The sequence below is a fragment of the Saccopteryx leptura genome, chromosome 11 (assembly GCF_036850995.1).
Source record: "Saccopteryx leptura isolate mSacLep1 chromosome 11, mSacLep1_pri_phased_curated, whole genome shotgun sequence".
NCBI lineage: Eukaryota > Metazoa > Chordata > Mammalia > Chiroptera > Emballonuridae > Saccopteryx > Saccopteryx leptura.
The window spans coordinates 28,482,154-28,502,736 of NC_089513.1; positions in this window are offsets into that span (position 1 = coordinate 28,482,154).

Below are 20,583 nucleotides of genomic sequence, written 5' to 3' on the forward strand. Positions count from 1 at the left end.
AGTTGGTTAAAGCATTGTCCCAACCTCTGCACTATAGCAGAGGTTGTTGGTTCGATCACAGGTCAGAGCACATGAAGGAAAAGATTAATGTTCCTATCTCTCTCTCAAATCAATATTTTTTTGATATTGATTATATCCAGATACTAGAAATCATTTCATAGTTTCTTTAAGGAGATTCAAATGCAACTAATGAGAAGCAGCTAAAAGTGCTTAATGATTGCATGTTCAAATTCGTGCTTAAGACATGTTTTTGAGGAGATGGATAGAAAATTTAGATTTAGAAAGCAGAGGAAACCATCAGTAAGCAATTTTAGTACTATAAAATAGGTTAGAGAAGTGAGATAACGAATGATAGACATGGTTGGACTTAATTTGTGACCCTTTCTTTTCAGGGAATTTTACATCCTACAGCTGACCCAATACAATGTGGATTTGAAACCTGGTTCCTACTGCCAATGTTGATGGCAAGTCTTTTTGTAAAATTTCAATGAATATTTTATGTTTTTACCTAGGACCACTAATAACTCTATTTTTGATGTCCTTCCCCCAGACTTAAAGAATAGCATCTATTGTCTTTGTGTTGTTTTCTCTCTTTCCTAAATTACATTGAAAACTTCTGCCAAAGGCATAAAATCATCATAAAAAACAATTCAGTTGGCCCATCTGTTGCAGAAGTGCCACCTTCCCTGAAGACTGCTAACACATCTTTCTCCCTCTCCAGCAGTCAATGTTGCTTCTAAATTCCCCCAATAGAGTCTTTGAGAGAATCTCAAATTCCTCCTCAATTTTTTTGCTCCCACTCTCTAAAACATGAATGAGATTTAGGGTGGGTGTATGAAAAAAGACTGCTTATCACACCAATATGTCTTTCAAGTTTGATATAAGTTAGTCTTTTAGACTCTCAAAATAAGCATCGTATCTTCTCTCCCCTGGACCTTGCATAAAATTTGCTCTCTACATCGGCTGACCCTCCAGAGTCGGCTGTGATCTAATGAGCAGTGCCACATTAGTCTGATGGAAGAAGAACAGTGAACCTGGACCCGGTGTTCAGTGACTCTTCTCTGACCCTCCTCTCACATGTGCCTCCACACAGCATTGATGCTCATGAGCCCATGCAGATGTGCTCACCTGGTGTCCCCATTTGTCTTCTAGAACATATTCTAGATATTTGGGACCTTAGAATTATCTGCTAAAATGACTCCCAGCTTACTTCAAAGGACTGTCCAGACCTCTTTTCAAGTTTTCTGAGAATGTAGTCAGGGATAGCCAAAAGAAAACCACAACAGGTACAGATAGAGTTTGAGGTGCAGTCTTGTATGTCTATACATGTGTATACACCTGCATTGCTAGATGGAGTACGTGATAGGAAGTAAAAGAGCCGGTCAGCTTTCCCCATGCTGTCATGTTTCTGGCCCTGAACACTGAAGAGACAAAGAATTCTAAATTCAAATGTACCCTTTCCGGTTGTTATGACGATATCTTTTTCAAAGTAGAAGGATCAAATATAATTTCATAGTTTGTTGGCTTGACATAAAAATTTAAATATTTAAGCATATGTTATGTGGATCTCTATTTGTACTCTCGCCCCAGGAACTACACATGTTAGGAAGAACAGATGATGAGGTATGATTTGATGGATCCTAGATAGCTTTCTTGTTTTAAAGCATCCCTTTGTAGCCAGTTGCTATGGCTGAAATACCATCATCATTGTTCCTTGTACAAATGCAAGTTCACCTGAGGGTATCACTTCTGTGGGATTGACATTTCCAAATTCTCTCCAGATGGTAGATTTGGAGACCAGATTTTAATAAGTGGAAGATGAAAATGCTATGAAAACTGATGATAACTGAGTGAGTCTGAAAAAAACTCAAGGGAAATGACAGAGTAAACGGAACACGCAGGGTGATTGTACAATTAGTGACCTGAGGTGCCGGTGCCCAATGTCTCATAAAGTTTAATTCCATTGGGTCACTATTCCTGACCATTGGATCCCAAGTGCATTGTCATATTTTGCTGGGGACCTGGTCCAGGGCCAGTGTTTTTCTTAAACTCATCGTACAGTAAAACAGATGGAACAAGTACAGCACACAATGCCATCTCTGGCACTGGTTGGTGACATCGCCTTAGAAATAGAATTTTCTGCCTCACAGTTTATGTACTCTAGGGTAGAGATAATATTTTCCTGACCAATGTCACCTTTAAATTGTCTCTGATTGGTTTGACCTGTTTTTTTGTTTGTTTTGTTTTTGTGAACTCATATAAAAATGAATTTAAAGGGTTCTGTAAAAGAAAATGTTTTGTACATGAATAGGCTTTTAGAATTCTTTTGTACCTGACCTTGCCTTGCTTTTCTCATTATTGTAGTATGTGTGTGTGTGTGTGTGTGTGTGTATGTGTGTGTGTGTGTGTGGCAACCTTGGCTTTCTAACCACGATAAAGACAATGTATAATATGAATACTGTATACCAATGGGTTGAGGTTACTGTGATTGCTATGGTTTAACTCAAGAAGGGACACTTAGGTGTACTTCCACCATCCCCATGGGGGTAATGCACAGAAACTAAGTTAAATTTTTTAATCAAAAGCTAAGTCCCTGATCTTCCTTCTTTGACAAGCTGGAAGTCAGATATCATTCCCAGATAAATACATCCTCCCAAGAACTGAATAATATTCAATACTTCTTCTTAAGTGAAATCTCTGGCATTAGAACCAGTGGTGGGGAAAGCATGTTGGGGTGCTGCTTGTCACCATTTAGATTGTAACAGTCAGGGAAGCTATCGATCCCCTGAAAAGTAAATGAAGTCAAAATAATATCTGAAAATACTCAGAAGTTGAGAAGCCCCACAATAGAATGCTGGAAAGTGCCACCCGAACAGAAGGAAAGAGAAATCAGCAAGAGAGAAAAGCAGCCATGCTGCTGATTACCTTGCTCTCCTATAAATCATTCTGTGCGAGGCTTTGTTGCTGTTGCAGTCTCCAGTGTGTGTGCAATGCTGGGACCCTCTGGAAGCATCTGATTAGAAGAGTGCAGTTGTCACTGCATTTCTACTTTGTAAAAATGTGAAGCGATAAAATATCAAAGTCAATATTTTTGCCAATCTTCCCTGTCCTTTGCAATCTCACATCTCTCCAGGGCCCTGAAATCTGCTGGTCCTGGAGCGGATCCATGTGTGACTGCCAACAAAGCCTCTCCAAGGAGAGGGTGAGTGTTTGATTCCACACTGGGCAGGCAAACATGCTCCCCCATGTTTTCCCCAGTGAGTGGAGGAAACTCCAAAGGCAGGCGGAGCTCCGGCTTCTGCAGCAATCAAGCAAAGGGTTCTGTTTTTATTTTATTTCTTTATTTTGTTTTGTTTTCCTCCTCTATTTTTATATTCATTTTTGAGAAAACTAAATAGAAAAGCAAATATTTATTGAAGGAAGGGATGGAAGAATTATTTTGTGCTTGAAACATTGTTGTTGAGGAAATTCTGCAAAATTCAGCAGAACGCTTTAAGGAGAGTTTTGTTCCCTTACTTTCATCTAAGTATTTATACTAAAGCCTTATTAGCCTATCAGTGATCTTTGACCAGAAACACTAGCAGAACATTTTGAGATTTCAAAGCCATTTATGAATTTAGTCAAGAACAATGGATTGAGTAAGACTTAAGTCTAGAACATAGTAAGTAAATGTGTCCTTGGAACTCAGGTCTGTGTGTATGTGTATGTGTATGTGTATGTGTATGTGTATGTGTATGTGTATGTGTATGAGTATGTGTATGTGTATGTGTATGTGTATGAGTATGTGTATGTGTATGTGATGTGTATGTGTATGAGTATGTGTATGTGTATGTGTATGAGTATGTGTATGAGTATGTGTATGTGTATGTGTATGAGTATGTGTATGTGTATGTGTATGAGTATGTGTATGTGTATGTGTATGTGTATGTGTGTGTGGTAGGTATATAAAAAATTGGGTAATGGAAGGGGGTATGAGAGTTACAGACTAGAAATATGACTAGTGCTAGAGAAAAAAATGACCAAACAGAAACCAAAAAGAAAGTATGTTCCACCAACTGATGATTAATTTGGATTAAGGAACACAATTTGAAGATACCAATTTTTCCCATTCTGTAGCCATTTATAATTATAATATAAATGTTCAATTTAATGACATCAAAGCTGGGATGTCATATGATTTAGTGGATACAAATTCTAATTATGGAGTAGTGCTTAATTTTGTAAGTATTGTTTTTGATAGGGAGTACAGATCTCAATGTAATGGCACATAATTTGAAACTCAGAAATTTTTATGAGTCAAACTAAAAAAGAGTTTTAGACAGTGTAGAAGAAGCTGGATTCTCAACTCGCTGGTGATTAGTTTTGCTGATTCATAACTTCACTTCCATATTTGCAACTTTCTATTCATTGATCTCTAACTAATATTTCTCAAAATGTGCTCTGCACCACAGCTGCAGAGGATCACATATGTCATAAAATTGGGATTCCAGAGATTCCTTCAAGCATACTGAACTAAAATCTCTATGAATTTTCTGTCTCAGAGTCAATAAGAACTTGTTATTGATTTGTGGGTACCCTAAAGTTTGAAAACCCCAGTTAAGATTGCGTCCATTTAAATCCTAAAAGTATTTTGTAACGTTCTGCAACCCACATCGTGGAAGTTGTATCTTAGTCTTGGTCATTTATTTAATCCAACTTTCTGTAAAAGAAATGTGAAAAAAAAGATGACAGAACACTTTAGGAGTCCCTACAGTAATAGAATGAGAGTGTAATTATTTAATTTGAGGCATAAAATAGTCTCAGAAAAAGGGTAACTGAGAGTTTTATGGTTCTTGAAACTGCAAAACAGTATGAATAGGAACAGAGTGGGTGAAAGTAGGTTTATAGTTGTGACATTCTTTTGAGTTAACAAAGCTGTTGTAATAATGATAACCTGCCTGCCATTTTCCATATGAACAACTATTATACAAACCCACTCTTGCCCATTCTTACATATAACTTGTATTTATTAAAAAAATAAAATACATTCAACAATTACTTAATGAACAGTAATATTGATTAATCAATTTCTGTTTCAGCCATTTCTCATCATATATTTATTGCCTACTTTGGATTCCTACTGAGAAAAATGAAAAAGGTAATATAATCAATGAAGGATATACTTCATTTAATGAGACTAAGCTAGTATACATGTCTTAAAAAATAAAAGTTATATGCAAAAGTCAATAGAACTGTATATAAATATTATACAAATAAAAAAGAGATGAGTAGGCTTCAAAACACTGAAGAAAAAATTTCATAGAGAAAATAAGAGATAACCTATTTTTTAAGGTTGGGTAGGATTCAAACCAAGATATGTATGATGAGCATTACTAGGAAATAGACAATATGAGCAACTCATTGAATGCAGAATATGATATCCCCTCAGTGAGCATAGAAAGGTAAGAGTGGCATAAGTCAGCAGGCCAGTATATTGGGGTTACAATAGTACATAAACTCAACTACTAAAATTTTTAATTTATTGGGGAGACAAGTCATATAAATCCTCAACAATGTTGAACAATCAACACTCATTTGCATAGGAAGAATATTATCCTGGGAAGGAAATTCTAAAGGTATCAAGGCTGGAGCTGAGTTTAGAAAAATGAAGAATATGCATGAGTAGGAAAGAAACAAACAAACACTGGAGGGCAAACCAAATAGACATTGAAAGAAACCAGACCCTGGAGATGTGGGCGGGGCCTCTTCCATAGGGAGTCCTGGGTCAAACTGAGTTCTCACTTAGCAAGGAAGTCAGAAGAGGCACTAAAGGTTTTTCATCAGAAAGTAAACACAATAGATTTTTATTATGGAAAAACCAATCTTGCACCAGCGTGGGAGGTAAATTAGACAGGCCCAAGTGAAGTTATTTGGGCCATTTAAAAAAGTAATGTGGCATCCTAATATCAGAAATGGCAGTAATTTCTCCTAGGTGGGAGTGTGTAGAAAGGGGAGTGGGTGGGTATAAGAATGGAGAGGGAGTAATGAAAAAACTACCTCAACTGTAAGACTCATGTAATCCTGATTCTGCCCACCTATTTTAAGAGAAAAATAATTTCTTTTCCAATTACAGTTAACAGATTATATTATGTTTCAGGTGTATGACATAATGATTAGATATTTACAAACCTTATCTCATTCCTCTCTCTTTTGATAGCAGAGTATAGGTATATAAATAGTAGATGTTCTTCTTTGTTTCTTCATTTGTTGTCCTGTTAATTCCCTGTCGCTGTTTATGTGTATGTGCAAGCTTAAATGTGTGTGTGTGTGTGTGTGTGTGTGTGTGAAAGAGAGAGAGAGAGAGAGAGAGAGATGATGGGGGGTGGGGGTGCTTGCCCCAAATAGAGAAGCGTTTTCTTAGACTCGTGTAACATCTTCTGGGCTACACAAACATCCTTGTCAATCTTTATTAATGAAAATGAACTAAATCTCTTAGCTTCTTACTAGAATGCCTTTTAAACATTCCATCAGGGGCTTGTAGAAGACATCTGGCAGTGGGTCAATCAAGAAGCAGCATGAACTGACAACAGAGTCTACAAGAACTTTAACATATATGTTTATGTATACATGTATCCACTTTTTTGTCTATCTGCCAGTTCTAAGCAGTTCTCATTGGATTTGTTTCCATGGCCTCTCCATAGACAGTCTCTTTTCCCACTCTCCCCTCTTTCCCCCTCATTCTTCCCCCCACTGCACCCCCACCCTCTCACTCCCTCACCACACTGTACTCTTAGTGCTGGAGACCTGTGCAAAATTATTTTCTGCATAATAAAATCTGGAGTGACATTAATATAAGTGTAATTTTATAGAAGGGAATGCGCCCGGCTGATAGTTTCTACCTGCTGTGTTCTGATGATAGACATAGGGATGTCACCATCTGTGTAATGAAATTTCACCTCCGTAGTGGTTCAGATTATCAAACGTTCCTCCAAGCTGGCTCTGGAATCTATTTATTTATTTATTTACGTATTTATTTATTTGCAAATGGCACTGTAGACCTGTTTATCATAGAAGGTATGAGGGAAGAGGGGGTTAAAGGCATTAAGCAAAGTAAAGGAGAGGTGAATCTAAACATTTGCTAGTGCCCCATAAATACATGGATGGTGAGGTGAAGTTACCATTTCCAGCCCTGAATAGAAGGTGCTCTTCTATGCAAGTCCCCATAGCTCTCTAACTAGAACATTTTAAATTGATGGGTTAATGTCAGGTGAGTATAAAATTAAGGTAAGAAAATGCATTAAGTGTTTATTACACAGATGTTTATACATTATCTCATTTAATTTCTAAACAATGCTGTCAGGATGTAATGCATTAGCAGGTCTAAAGCTCCCATAGAAAAATATAAGACACAATGTATAATATTCACCCAAAATAGGTGCTCTTACTCTTTGAAGCAATAAAGTAAGACTCAGAGAGTATAGATAACTTTTCCAAATGATCCAGGGATGAAATATGTTTTAATTCACATCTGTCTGCCTCATAAGTGTATGTGCTTTCTTTATTATTCCAAATTGCTTCTGAGGCACTGAGGTCAACTTGGGGCTGGTGAGTTAGACTCAGGAGAGAGCATCTCCAATATGTCCAACTGTCCTAATATGTCTCAAGATGTTCAAGTTGTGATTTCGACTCTGTGTCTCCAGTTGTCAGCAAGGATCTAGAATTGGCTTGTTTTCTATTTCCTTAATGTCTAGCTGAAATGGTATAATTATGGAGATCAGAAAAATGGGAGAAAGAATAAATATCAATGTATAATCCTATCAATTATATTGCGAACTGCTTATTTCATTGTATTATAAATTCATTTTGGTATGAATGTCTAAAACTACATTTCAGATGATATCCATAAGCCGAGTACATATTTTTGATAATTAATTGCTAAATATTTTGGCTGATTATATCTCCTACCCTCTTTTAAAAAAATGCTACTAATATTATTTCCTGATTACTCAGTTTTACCCTTTTTATTTCTAACCTAAAAAACCTCAAACATTCTAAACTCTTCCTCAAACTTCTCCAGTTATAAATTCCTTAACTTTAAAGTGTACTAAAACAGCAGATAGTAGTTAAATCCTCCAAATTTTAAATCATTGAGAGTATAATTTTTACTTACTTGCAATTCTCATATGATTTCTTGAGTAGGAACAAAAGGAATAATTAGTATTGTTTTCTTGTAAAATCCAAAGTCTCTTTACTTATGTTATGGCCTGTGGTAGTGTGGAATCCCCATGACAGTTAAATATCAAGTTCTGCAAAATACTAAGACTCTCCAGATCTACTTTATTAAGTGCATTCGAGTTCCTCAATAATGTCAATGTTTTTTCATCCTCTCTCTCTCTCCTTCTCTCTCTCTTCCCTTCTGCACAATTTCTCTTTTTGTCATGACTTTGTTTTTATCCCATTCTGTGTACTTGTCTGACATACCCAATTTTATTAAAAACTCTCAAAAGTGAAAGACCACTTTTGTCTATCTCTTTTATAAATTTTTTTCCACTGATATGAGATAGTAAGAGAGAGGCAGAGGAGGGGGTGGTGAGAGGGAGAGAGAAGCATCAATTTGCTGTTCTACCCAGTTGTTCCATCTGGTTGTCCACTTATTGATTGCCTTTTACATGTGCCCTGACCAGGATCAAACCCATGACCTTGGCTCACAGGGAGGATGCCATTATCCAATGAGCCACCTGCCAGGGTGATTTTTATACATCTTTAATTTTACAATGATATCTAGCACAGTTCACTGAAAAGTCTGAAACTCTGTTTATGTATGTTCAATAACCCTCTTTTAATCTGTATTAAAGCAATAGAGGTGCCTTATTTAGGTATTTTGGGAGCACACTTCTACTAGGACTCAGATTATCTGCCACTGATTAAGATTATCTTTTAAGTGTTATTATTGTTTTGTGTCATTTCTTGTTGTCAGATTTCTTGCATAGAGCCTTAAGCTTTAACTCATCACCTTAATCAGGAGTCTCTGTGGCTGAGGATTTCAAGAGATCATCCTTGATCACTAGTTTATATGGGCTGAAGGAAGAATCAAATAACTTAATACTTAGACAGGTGGACCAAGAGTCACCAGAGTGTGAAGCCAGCAATGTTTTAATGGTGGTGAGCACATGCTTATCTTCTGTGGAATAAGCAACCTTGGTGGAATAGGTTTGTTTATCAATAGGGGATAAGGATAGAAATGAGGGACAAGTTTATTTTCTTGATATGTTCCATCTAGGTCCAGGGGGGAAATATCCAGTTAACTCAAGATAGGAATATTTCTCTTTAAAATATGTTTCTCACTGTCCTGAAACCTATGCCAGAGACCAGAGCTTGGAGTATTGACTCTAAGTTAATGAGAGCCCTTGTATGGCCAGTATTTGCCGCCATTGCGGCCATGCACATGCAGGCTCCTATTAGATTCAGACAGACGGTAAAGAAACAATGGAGCCAAAAAATGGCGGGTCATTCCTTTATTAGAGTCTCACATCAACCGACAAGAAAACACACAGGGCTCCCAAAGCCACTGACATATTCTCTGGATCCACATCCAGGAGAATCTTCTCTAATCTCTCCTAGAATCAAAGGCCCCACCAGTCTTAGTGGAGCTCACAAAAGCCCCTTACCTCTAGTTACCATCTGCACACCTTCTTTCTCTCTGTTCTCTTCCCTCTCACTCTGCAGACATGGCTTATCTCTGCCTTTCCTCTTCTTTCTAAACTTTCTGGTGCAAAAAACCTCTCTTCCAGCAAACATTAGCAAGACAATGGGTCTTCCTAAGCAGGATGGTAATTTGCAATTTCACAGATAACATACCTGGCACTGCCCAGTGCCATTTTTAACAGTAAAAGTCAGCAAATTCAAAAAAATACAAATTTTACAAACTCACTTGCCCAACAGCCCACTAATGATTTTGCCTAAATCTAGGTACAGTTATGGTCTCCCAAGTTCCACTTTACACTTTATCCATTTGGTCTTCTCTTCAAATCAACCTAACTTGCATTGTGGAATAACCAAGAGGCCAGTAATAGAGGTATGATACTGTGACTATGAAAGTGAAATAGGGGGCCAAAACTGGGAGCACCTGATTAACTTAACTGTCTATGAAATTAGAAATAAGACCTCCATTGTCACAGGTCTCAAACCACTGGGAATTTGAGTTCATACAAAGTATGATAGCTTTAAGAATAATATAGTCACTTTTCCTACCGAATCTGCAACTCAGGAAAAAATGCAGTAAATTTTAGTAAACTCAAAATATAGTAGAAATTTCTCAATTGATAAACAATATCTTTTTAAAAAGTTGGCAACTAGTGTTATATTAAGTGGTGAGAAGCTTAAAATTGTTCCATTAACATTAGGAACAAAATAAGGATGTCCCCTCTCACTATTTCTTTTCATACTGAAATTATTAGCTAATGCAGTAAGTCAAGAAAAAAAAAGTATACAGATTGAAAAGGAAGAAATAAAACTGTCTTTGTTCACAGATGACATGATTATGTAGAAAATCTGAAATAATTTAAAAAATTCTTGGAACTAACAAACAATTATAGCAAGGTTGCAGGATACATGGTTCATATACAGAAATTAAACCCTTTTATTTCAACAATGAATAAGTGGAATGTGAAATTTTAAATATAATATGATTTACATTAGCATCATCCAAAAAGAAAAACTAAGTTAAAAATCTAAGCCCTGGCCGGTTGGCTCAACGGTAGAGCGTCGGCCTGGCATGCGGAAGTCCTGGGTTCGATTCCCGGCCAGGGCACACAGGAGAAGCGCCCATCTGCTTCTCCACCCCTCACCCTCTCCTTCCTCTCTGTTTCTCTCTTCTCCTCCTGCAACTGAGGCTCCATTGGAGCAAAGATGGCCCAGGCGCTGGGGATGGCTCCATGATCTCTGTCTCAGGCACTAGAATGGCTCTGGTTGCAACAGAGCAACGCCCCCTGGTGGGCGTGCCGGGTGGATCCCGGTCGGGTGCATGCGGGAGTCTGTCTGACTGCCTCCCCGGTTCCAGCTTCAGAAAGATACAAAAAAAAAAAAAAATCTAAGAAAATATGGACAAATTCATGTAAGAAGAAGTACAAAACTCTGATAAACAAAATGTAAAAGAATTGAATAGAGAGATATTTCATATTCGTGGATAGGAAGACTCAGTATTATCAAGATGTGACTTCCCAACTTGATCAATAGATTCAATATAATCATCATCAAAATTCCAGTGAGTTATTTTGTGGATATTGACAAACTGATTCTAAGGTTTATAAGAAAAAGCAAATAATCCACAATAACTAACACTTTATTGAAAGGGAAGAATAAATTTAGAGGACTGACAGTAGCTAAATTTGAGACTTACTGTCTAGCGACAATAATTGAGACAATGTGGTATTGGTGAAAAGATAGACAAACAGGAAAATGAACACAATACAGTGCCCAGAAATAGATCTATATAACTATAGTCAACTCATCTTTGACAAAAAAAAAAAAAAAAAAAAAAAAAAAAAAAAAAAAAAAAAAAAAAAAAATGCAGTTCTGTAGAGCATATCCTTCTGTTCTCACCATTTATTTTGTATAGAATGTGCTCAGCTGCCATTGGTGATGTTTTCCTATTTTGAAGAGAGAAGCCTGGAATCTATTTATGACCATAATATTGTAACTTCTATATATATGTGGGTAAAAATAAATTTAAAAAGTATTTTATTATATATCTAGCAGGAAAAATAGTAGAAAGGCAATAACATATATATTGTTTGAAATTGCATACTAAAACCTTGATAATTTTTTTTCTATATTTGATCATTTCTTTAAAAAAGCCCTTAATTTTTTGGTGTTTGTTTGGATGGCTGAATTTTGGTTGGATTTTTTTTGGGGGGTGTGGGGAACGATACTTTTATTTTGTTTACAGGTTCACTGAGGCTACCGTTGTTATAATAGGCAAGTATTACTGTCAGCAGCAACACAATATAAACAGCAGCCAAGCCTCATGAGTTATGTTAGCATTTTTAAAAATCTTATAAACCAATAAGGAAGCAGCTAAAGGCCAATATTAAATGCCATTGTAGAACAAATTTTACTGAAAATACAGTTGAAATGCAACTGTTACGAGCACTAAGAAAAGAAGAGACCATATTCTCCAGGACCGATCATATGTTAAGCCGCAGAACAAATTTTAATATAATTAAGAAAATTAACATCATATCCAACAATGGTACAAAACTAGATATCAATTAGAGAATAAAACTGTATTATTCATGATGTTCAGATTAAACAGCATACTCCTGAACAACCAATGGGTCGAAGAGGAAACTAAAAGAAAAATCAAAATTATCTTAGACAAGTGGAACTGGAAATAAAACATGCCAAAAACTTACAGCAAAAGCAGTTCTGAAGGGACATTTATAGCAATAAACACCTTCATTAAGAGAAAAGAAAAATCTCAAGTAAATAGCATAATTTTGCATCTCAAGAAACTAGAAAAAGAACAAACAAAATCCAGTGTTTGGTGTAGGAAAAAAAATAACAAGGATTAGAGCAGAAATAAATGATATGGAGACCAAAAAAAAGAAAGAAAAAAGAGAGACAAAATAGGAAAGATCAATGAATTACATGCTGGATTTTGAAGAGATAACAAAATAGGCAGAGCTTTGCTAGACTTCTCAAGAAAAAAAAAGGAGAGGACTCGAGAACATAAAACTATTAGTGAAAGAGGAAATGTTTAAGCTGATACCAAAGAAATATGAAAGATTGTAAGAGGCTACTATGAACAATTATATGCCAACAAATTGGATGGCCAAGATAAAATGATTAAACTCCTAGAAACATACAACCTATAAAGTTCGAGTCATGAAGAAATAGAAAATATGAACAGACAAATTATTTGTAAGGAAATTGAATTAGTAATTAAAAAACCTCCAAAAAGGAAAAACTTAGGATCACATGGCTTCATAGGTGAACACTACCAAACATTTCAAAAATAATAACAAAGGAAAATAACAGGACAATATATGCTAAAATGTTTAGGAAATGGGGAAGCACTACATAAATATGAATTAAGTTACTTTTGTTATCATTGTTACTACACTTGGACATATAAATATAGCCCATATTTTCTCAGTAGTGAGTGTTCAATGAGGATTACTTGTTACATTGTGCTATCAAATTATATAATTTCCTAAGTGTTTTTAGATGCAGTTTTTACCTATTTAGCATTCGTTGCAAGTAGATAAAAAAAAAATAATAATAATTAGGTCAAATTTTCAGAGTATATTTTTATGTTTTCTTCCATATTTGTTGATTTTACATATATATTAATGACTTAGATTTCAATAATACTAATTTTATAACTATACATTTGGAATTGGGCTATTACTTTGTGTGCTTCATCTCCCTTGAGCCTCATAATTAATTCTATTGAGTGGATATAATTACTCTCATTTCACAGATAAGGAAAATGAGGCTTACTGGGGTTGTTGTAAATGCCCTGTGTCAAAGAGTTCATAACTAGCAGTGGGAGAGTATGAGTCCAAAAATGCAGTTTCAGAAACAGTGGGCTTGGCCACTGTTTTAACCAGACAGTATAGATGCTCAGGATTCATTTTTGAATGAAATGAATGAATGAATGGTTTTCTCAGCTTAGATCTGATAACCTTACAAGCTCATATTTCAGAAATAGAAAAATATCTGGATTTGTACTATGCAGATTGTGTATACAGTGGTTATCAATCTTAACCATTCCACCATCATGTCAAACTAAACAGATACAAGTTGTAACTCACTATCTTTTAAGATATATTTGCTCCTTTATGAGAGTGTCCTGATTTAGTAAAAGGTATCACTCTTTACCCAGTTGCTGGTGTTAAATACCTAGTGTCTTCCCCATTCCTCATTTCTTATTTATAATCTATTTCTACATTATATAAATATTGTAAAAAATTTCAAACCTGGACATTGTACATCTTGGCTCCAACCATCACTATCTCTTAACTGAGTCAGGATAATAGATTCCTAACTGGTCTTTTCCATGCTACTGCTAGGTTGTACCTTCTACACACAGATTTTATGATACCATATTTATGCTTTAAATGCTAAAAGTTTTTCTATTACCCTGGAGACAGAGATCAAATTTCCTAGCCTGACCTACAGGGATCTTCCTCATTTTTCCTTCTACAATTTTCTTCATTGGCCTTGGTACTTGCCTCCTCACACTTTCCACCATAGAGATTATTAGTTGCCCTTTCACAAATGGGACAAGCTGCCAGTAGATCTCATAGCTTTTTCATTGTTCCTCTGCCAGGGCTGCCTTTTTATATATCTGGCTTAACTAATTTCTAAATGGGAGGATTGAGCTAAATAGTAATCTTCTCATAAGCTTTACCAATAAAAGCTCACACAACTCTTCCCATAGTATCCTGAATCTATCCTTGTTAGGATAGGATTCCACTATAGTACAGTAATTGCTTATGTGTCTCTGTTCCCACTAAATGTAATCAACTTGAAAACATGAGTCATGTCTTTTTTATTTTTATGTCATCAGACTTTAGTATTCCTAACAAATTTGATATACAATAAACTGTTTCAAATAACATACTAAGCAAATGGATGAGTGGGAAGGAAGGAAGGACAGAAGGAAGAAAGAAAGAAAAGAAGGAAAGAAAGAAGGAAGGAAGGAAGAAAAGAAGGAAGGAAGGAAGGAAGGAAGGAAGGAAGGAAGGAAGGAAGGAAGGAAGGAAGGAAGGAAGGAAGGGAAGGAAAGAAGGGAGAAAGGAAGTTAAAGGAGGGAGGGAGGAGAAAAGGAGGGATGGAGGGAGAGAGGGAAGGAAAAAATAAGAAGAAAAGAAGAAAAATGATGAATGTCTTCTTGCCCAAGAGGGATATAAAAACTTAATATAGTTAGTCACAAGTGTATGAGAATGGGATCTGAAGAACATGCTACTGTAAGATGCAAGTGTATTTTTAAAGAAAACACATTATAGTGTGTTTCTTGTGTAGCAATCTGTAAACCTGCCCCCCACCCACTGTAATCTGACCCTCCATGAAATAAATATGTCCTGTAATCTCAGTGTTTTTCATAAAATAGTATTAAATTCTTATATGAGTAAAATGCTCTATTCTGCAGTTCTAAAAGTTCACTCCCCCTCCAAAAAACAAAAACAAAAACAAAACAAAAAACCAAAACATTAAATTATTGACATTTATAGATTTGGCCATTGCAAATGGCATTTATGATCTTCAGAGTTAAAATAAAATAAAATATATAACTTGTTGGGTTTTGCTTTCATGACAAATAGGCACTGACAAATACATACCACATTACCATCCTTGATTGCTCTGATGGAACTCATTTTCATCTGTGTTCCTCTAATTACATGAAAATTGCATACTTTTTATGCATGACACATTTTGCACAGCTTTAGCAAAAGGTTGTGAAGAGAGTGAGCAAAAAAAAAACCATTTATCAGTTTTCCCCCCTCTCACAACAGCAATTGATCACCTTCCCAGCAATCAATCTTGCTTTATGGGCCCACTTTTCTCCACTATTGTTGTAATCACGTGGAAGCAGAAAGGCACTGTACACACACAAAAAATATGGTGGAGGTTTTTAGGTGGGAAGTATTTCTTGCTCTTAATGGATGAGATTTAGGATGCCCTTGCTTGCCAATGATGGTCCCGAGTTGTTTTCTTGTTCCTCACTCCCCTTTCTGCCTGGATTGGAAGCTGTTCACTTTAGAAAGAGTGATTGGGCTCCTAAGTATCCTGCTGCACCCCTTACTTTTCTTTGAATGTACTTTACATTTATAGAGGATATTTAACATTTTAGAGCATTTTCTTACCATTTTTTTCATTTTAGCTTTATAATCAAATGGGATATATTTAGAGAAGATCATTTTAATTCACATTTAAAAGATGAGAAAATTGAATGATTATATGACTTGTGACTTGCTTAAATTGATGTGATTTATTTGTTGTGAATCTTGAAGTTAACTCAGAAGTTCTGTCTGCCAGTTCCAGCTTTTCCCAGGAGGTTTGATTTCTCTTTATAGAAGACCTGGGACAATAATTTTTTTGCTAATTATTCCTAAAATGAATACAAAGAATACATCAATAACAAATACCAGAGCAAATTAGAGGCAATCAATGGGGTGTTTCTTTTCCCATTCTTTATTTCTGTTATTTTTGAGAAAGAAGGCATTGGTATTCTCAGGAAGCTCAGTGTCATTGTATTTAACTCGAAGGGGAATGTGGAAGGCACATCTCATTCCTTGAAAATAATGACAAATTATGCAATTTTTGTTTTACCCAACGAGATTGAAAATGCCTGGGAATAGCCAAGCCGCCTGGCAAAGGGAAGCATTTGGAGCTGAGGGAGCAGCATTGATTTTAAACAGGTGCAGGCTTCTAAGGCTTCACTTGCCTCCCACTTTTGGACAGGCACACACCTGACCAACTTTGGGAGAACAAAGCCTCCATCTGGACCAAAGGGGAAGAGAGCCGGTCGCCCATGGAGCAGCAGAGAACAAGGCTTTGCTTCTCTTTGAAGCATTGGCATTCTTTTTTAATCACCTGGCAAAGTCTTAATTAAAAGAGGGACTCTCAGAAAAGGGGATCTCAAGTATCTTTGACTTTCATATCCACTCTACATACCTTTCATTAGGTTTATTAAAATTGGTGATGTGTTCATTGTGCCCCTCGCTTGTATCTGAATATGAAATAGTGCCCGTAGGGTCTCCCTTGTTGTTCTGTTGGGTCCTGGGATGCATTTGCACTGCTGACATGGCCATGGAGCAGTTATTTCTTGGATAATACTGTGATGCCAGGGACACTGGGTTACAGTTGTTGCACAGTGAACAGAGGGGAACTTGAGGTTCTTAGGATGCCCAGTTGGATAATAAGAAAGGCATTATGTGGTGACTGAAAAATACAAACCTAAAAAGGAGTGCACTTTTCACCATTGACTAATGCATGTGTGGATGCATTTCATGTCTTTACTCTTATGAAGGGGATATCCTAAACAAATTCTCTTACTTTTTAGAAAGTTACTGGAAATAGTCACTGGAGAAATATAGGAACTCTATAAATCTAGGTTCTTAGAGTAGTGAGCTCCATTCTGTGTTTGTGGAACATGTCAGTGATATCTAGTACCTATACCTCACCCAACTTCCACCTTAAAGTACTATTATAAAAAGTGGTGATTTCTTGGTATTTTATAATTGGTATTGAGTCCTGAATATAAGCATATATTGGGATTACAAGAATCATAGTGTATTTCTTGCCATAAAACAGTTTTTAATCTGTGGAAGAGAAATAAAGTCATCTGAAAACACAACTGCAAAGATAGAATTAAGCATCAAAAGCAATCAATATGAAATCAGAGTAAGACAATTTTCATCAATGAAATAAGGAACAGAGTTCATAGAATTGAGTTTCAAACAAACGTAAAAGTTGTATGGAGATATAAAGGAAGGTATGTTGGTGGTGAGTTCTTAGTGTTGATAGATAAAGAGAAACTGTAGGAACAAACCAGCTGAGCTTTTGGTGCAGACTCTCACTATGTCATAATGAGAGTTGCAAAATTATCTCTGGATATACGGAGACATCTTTAGGCAGTTATCAGATTAGAACTTATACATAAAGATCAACTTTTGATTGTGAGTAGAGCATTGTGTGTGCATGTGTGTGTACTTTCACTAGACTTCCTTCTCACCTACTCAACAGATTTTCATGAGGTGCTGTACCCAAATGCATCCCATTGTCCATGACCCATCTTCCAAAATATCTATATCTTTATCCATCATAGCAACATTTTCTTCAGGGCCTGTTTCCAAGTAACCATGGGAATGATCAACAAAATGAATTTACACCAAGTTATATAATAATATAATGCATTATTATATTATATATGTAATACAATAATGCCTGTTATATAATATATACATATATACATTATAAACAATATATAGATAAACACTATATATACTATATATACATGATATATGTACATATATACTTACATATACATGATAATGTATGATATATATACACTACATATAATATATTTATATATACATACACACAAACATAATGCATAATGCACCTCCCAACACTTTTTATATTTACAATAGGAATTCCTAACTCAAAGAACTAGTGGCATGTTCCTTCAAGGAGTGGATGACTAAGAAACACTTTTGGGAGAACAGGAGGACATTCTAGTGCTCCTCAGTTTCCTCCACATAAGTTGTGCAATCACAGAAAAGTACCTGGGGATAGAAAAGGACTGGTTTTCAGGCCCACAGACATTCAGAGGCCTATAAACGATGATGCTTGCCGTACTGGGGGTTGGGAGTGGAGAAAGGGGCGGGGAGGGGGTTTTCACAAAATCCCATCTAAGAAATTATGTATTATTCTACTTTGTAGTTTATGCTTATAGCAGCTGTAATAAATAAACATGCTCCAGAAGAAAGCACAACTTAACAAGGAGTAGATGAGATTGAATGTGACGATTCCAGCTCCGTACAGGAGCCACTGGCCCATTAAATGAATGTGCACAGCCACTTCTTAATGCTCTCCCTGAGTAATCAATTTCTGAAAATACCAAATAATTCTAAAACAGCCCTGTCTGACCTCACTCTCCAGTGATGCTGGACCAGACCTTGCTGATTTGCCTACCTAGTTTTTAATCAATCAGATTTGACATTTTTGGTTTATTTTTTGTTTCTTTGCCTTGCCTACACCTGCACCTTTTCTCTTTCTTTAGCAATATTAAATGGTATCTGCCCTCTGTCAAGGTTAGGGCCCCAAAATGTAGTTTAATATTTATAGGTTTGGACGTGTTTTGTTTTTGTTTTTTTGAAATAACAGCCGAGGCGTCTAAATGCCATTGCAGGAGGCTAGAACATTCTGATGCTATCCCAGGATTTGATTTCTATCCAGATAAAAAGACCCAGGATGCCCAGAGTCTGAACACAGATGGAACTCGAGGAGGAAAATACTGTCATTCTGAAATATCTTCTATCACTTTTTGGAATGGAGTAGTACTCAGGGAAAAGGGTTAAAAAATCTGATTTGAGCATCCCTTCTCTTTTTAACTGATTAAGTTCCCCAGGTCATTTTTAAAAAGTAATTTTTCATAGTAGATAATAATTGTGAAAGTTATATAGATACTATTTTTAAATATAGATTATATGATATAACCTTCCTATTTGTTAGTTTTTTTCTGATATCTACTTCTTCTTACTGTTTTTCTCCTTTCTTTATTCTACTCATTCCCCTTCTTCATCTTTCTCTTGTCATTGTCCTTCTTTTAAATATTATATGTATTTTATATAAAAAACAATCAAAAGTACAATACTATTTCATGACAACTAAAACTTATGTGAAATTCTAATTTCAGTGCCCACACATAAGGTATCGATATTTTTGGAATATGGCAAGGCTCAAATTTTGGGGTGGTGGTGGTGATGGGGAAGCTCTATATAGCTGCTTTTATGGTACAATAGAATAGTTTAGTTTCTGCAACAGAAACTTTGTGGCCTGCAAAGCCTAAAACATTTACTCTCTGGTTCTTTACAGAAAAATGTTTTCATCATCTTTCCTTTAGATTTTAATTTTTGGGATACTAGATCTTAAACAGATATTTATTGAATATTTACTACTTCCAGAGATACTTCTTATAATGTCTGAAATTACATTGTAAATGTCTGTTTCTTTTGGATTCCTTTGATAAGCAAAAATTAGCATGGACTTTTACCATGAGATGAAGAGATAAGCATTAAGACTCTCTGAGAGTTTTCAAGTTTCAAAAAATGAAAAGGTGCCCTGGCTAGTTGGCTCAGTGGATAGAAGGTTGGCCTGGCACATGGATGTCCCGAGTTCAATTTCTGGTCAAGGAACACAGAAGAAACAACCATCTGCTTCTCTCTCCCTCTCTCTCCCCCTTCTCTTTCTCTTCCCCTCTCATAGCCAATGGCTATATTGGTCTGAGTGTCAGCCTCAGGCCCTAAAAAACAGTTCAGTTGATTCTAACATCAGCCCCAGATGGGGGTTGCTGGGTGGGGTGGATTCTGGTCGAGGCGCATGCAGGAGTCTGTCTCATCATCTCCCCTCCTCTCACTTAAAGAAAAAGAAAATGGAAAGGGTGTGCTAAGAGGAAGCACAGATGATTTTGGATGAGAGTTATCAGCAAACATACAGAGTACACTCCAGGAAATGGCCCCAGCATTACCTGTGTGGGAATAGAAAGTGGCAGAACCAATGTTAATAGGAAAAGTCAATTTAGTCAGATTTTGAACTTCCATCTGAGGCTAAGATTTTGGATTTTGCTCATGGGTAAGGAAGATTAATTTTTTTTTTTTTATATAGTTTTATTTTTTTAATGGGGTGACATCAATAAATCAGGATACATATATTCAAAGATAACAAGTCCAGGTTATCTTGTCGTTCAATTATGTTGCATACCCACCACCCAAAGTCAGATTGTCCTCTGTCACCTTCTATCTTGTTTTCTTTGTGCCCCTCCCCACCCCCTATCCCTCTCCCATTCCCCCCTCCCCCCCCGTAACCACCACA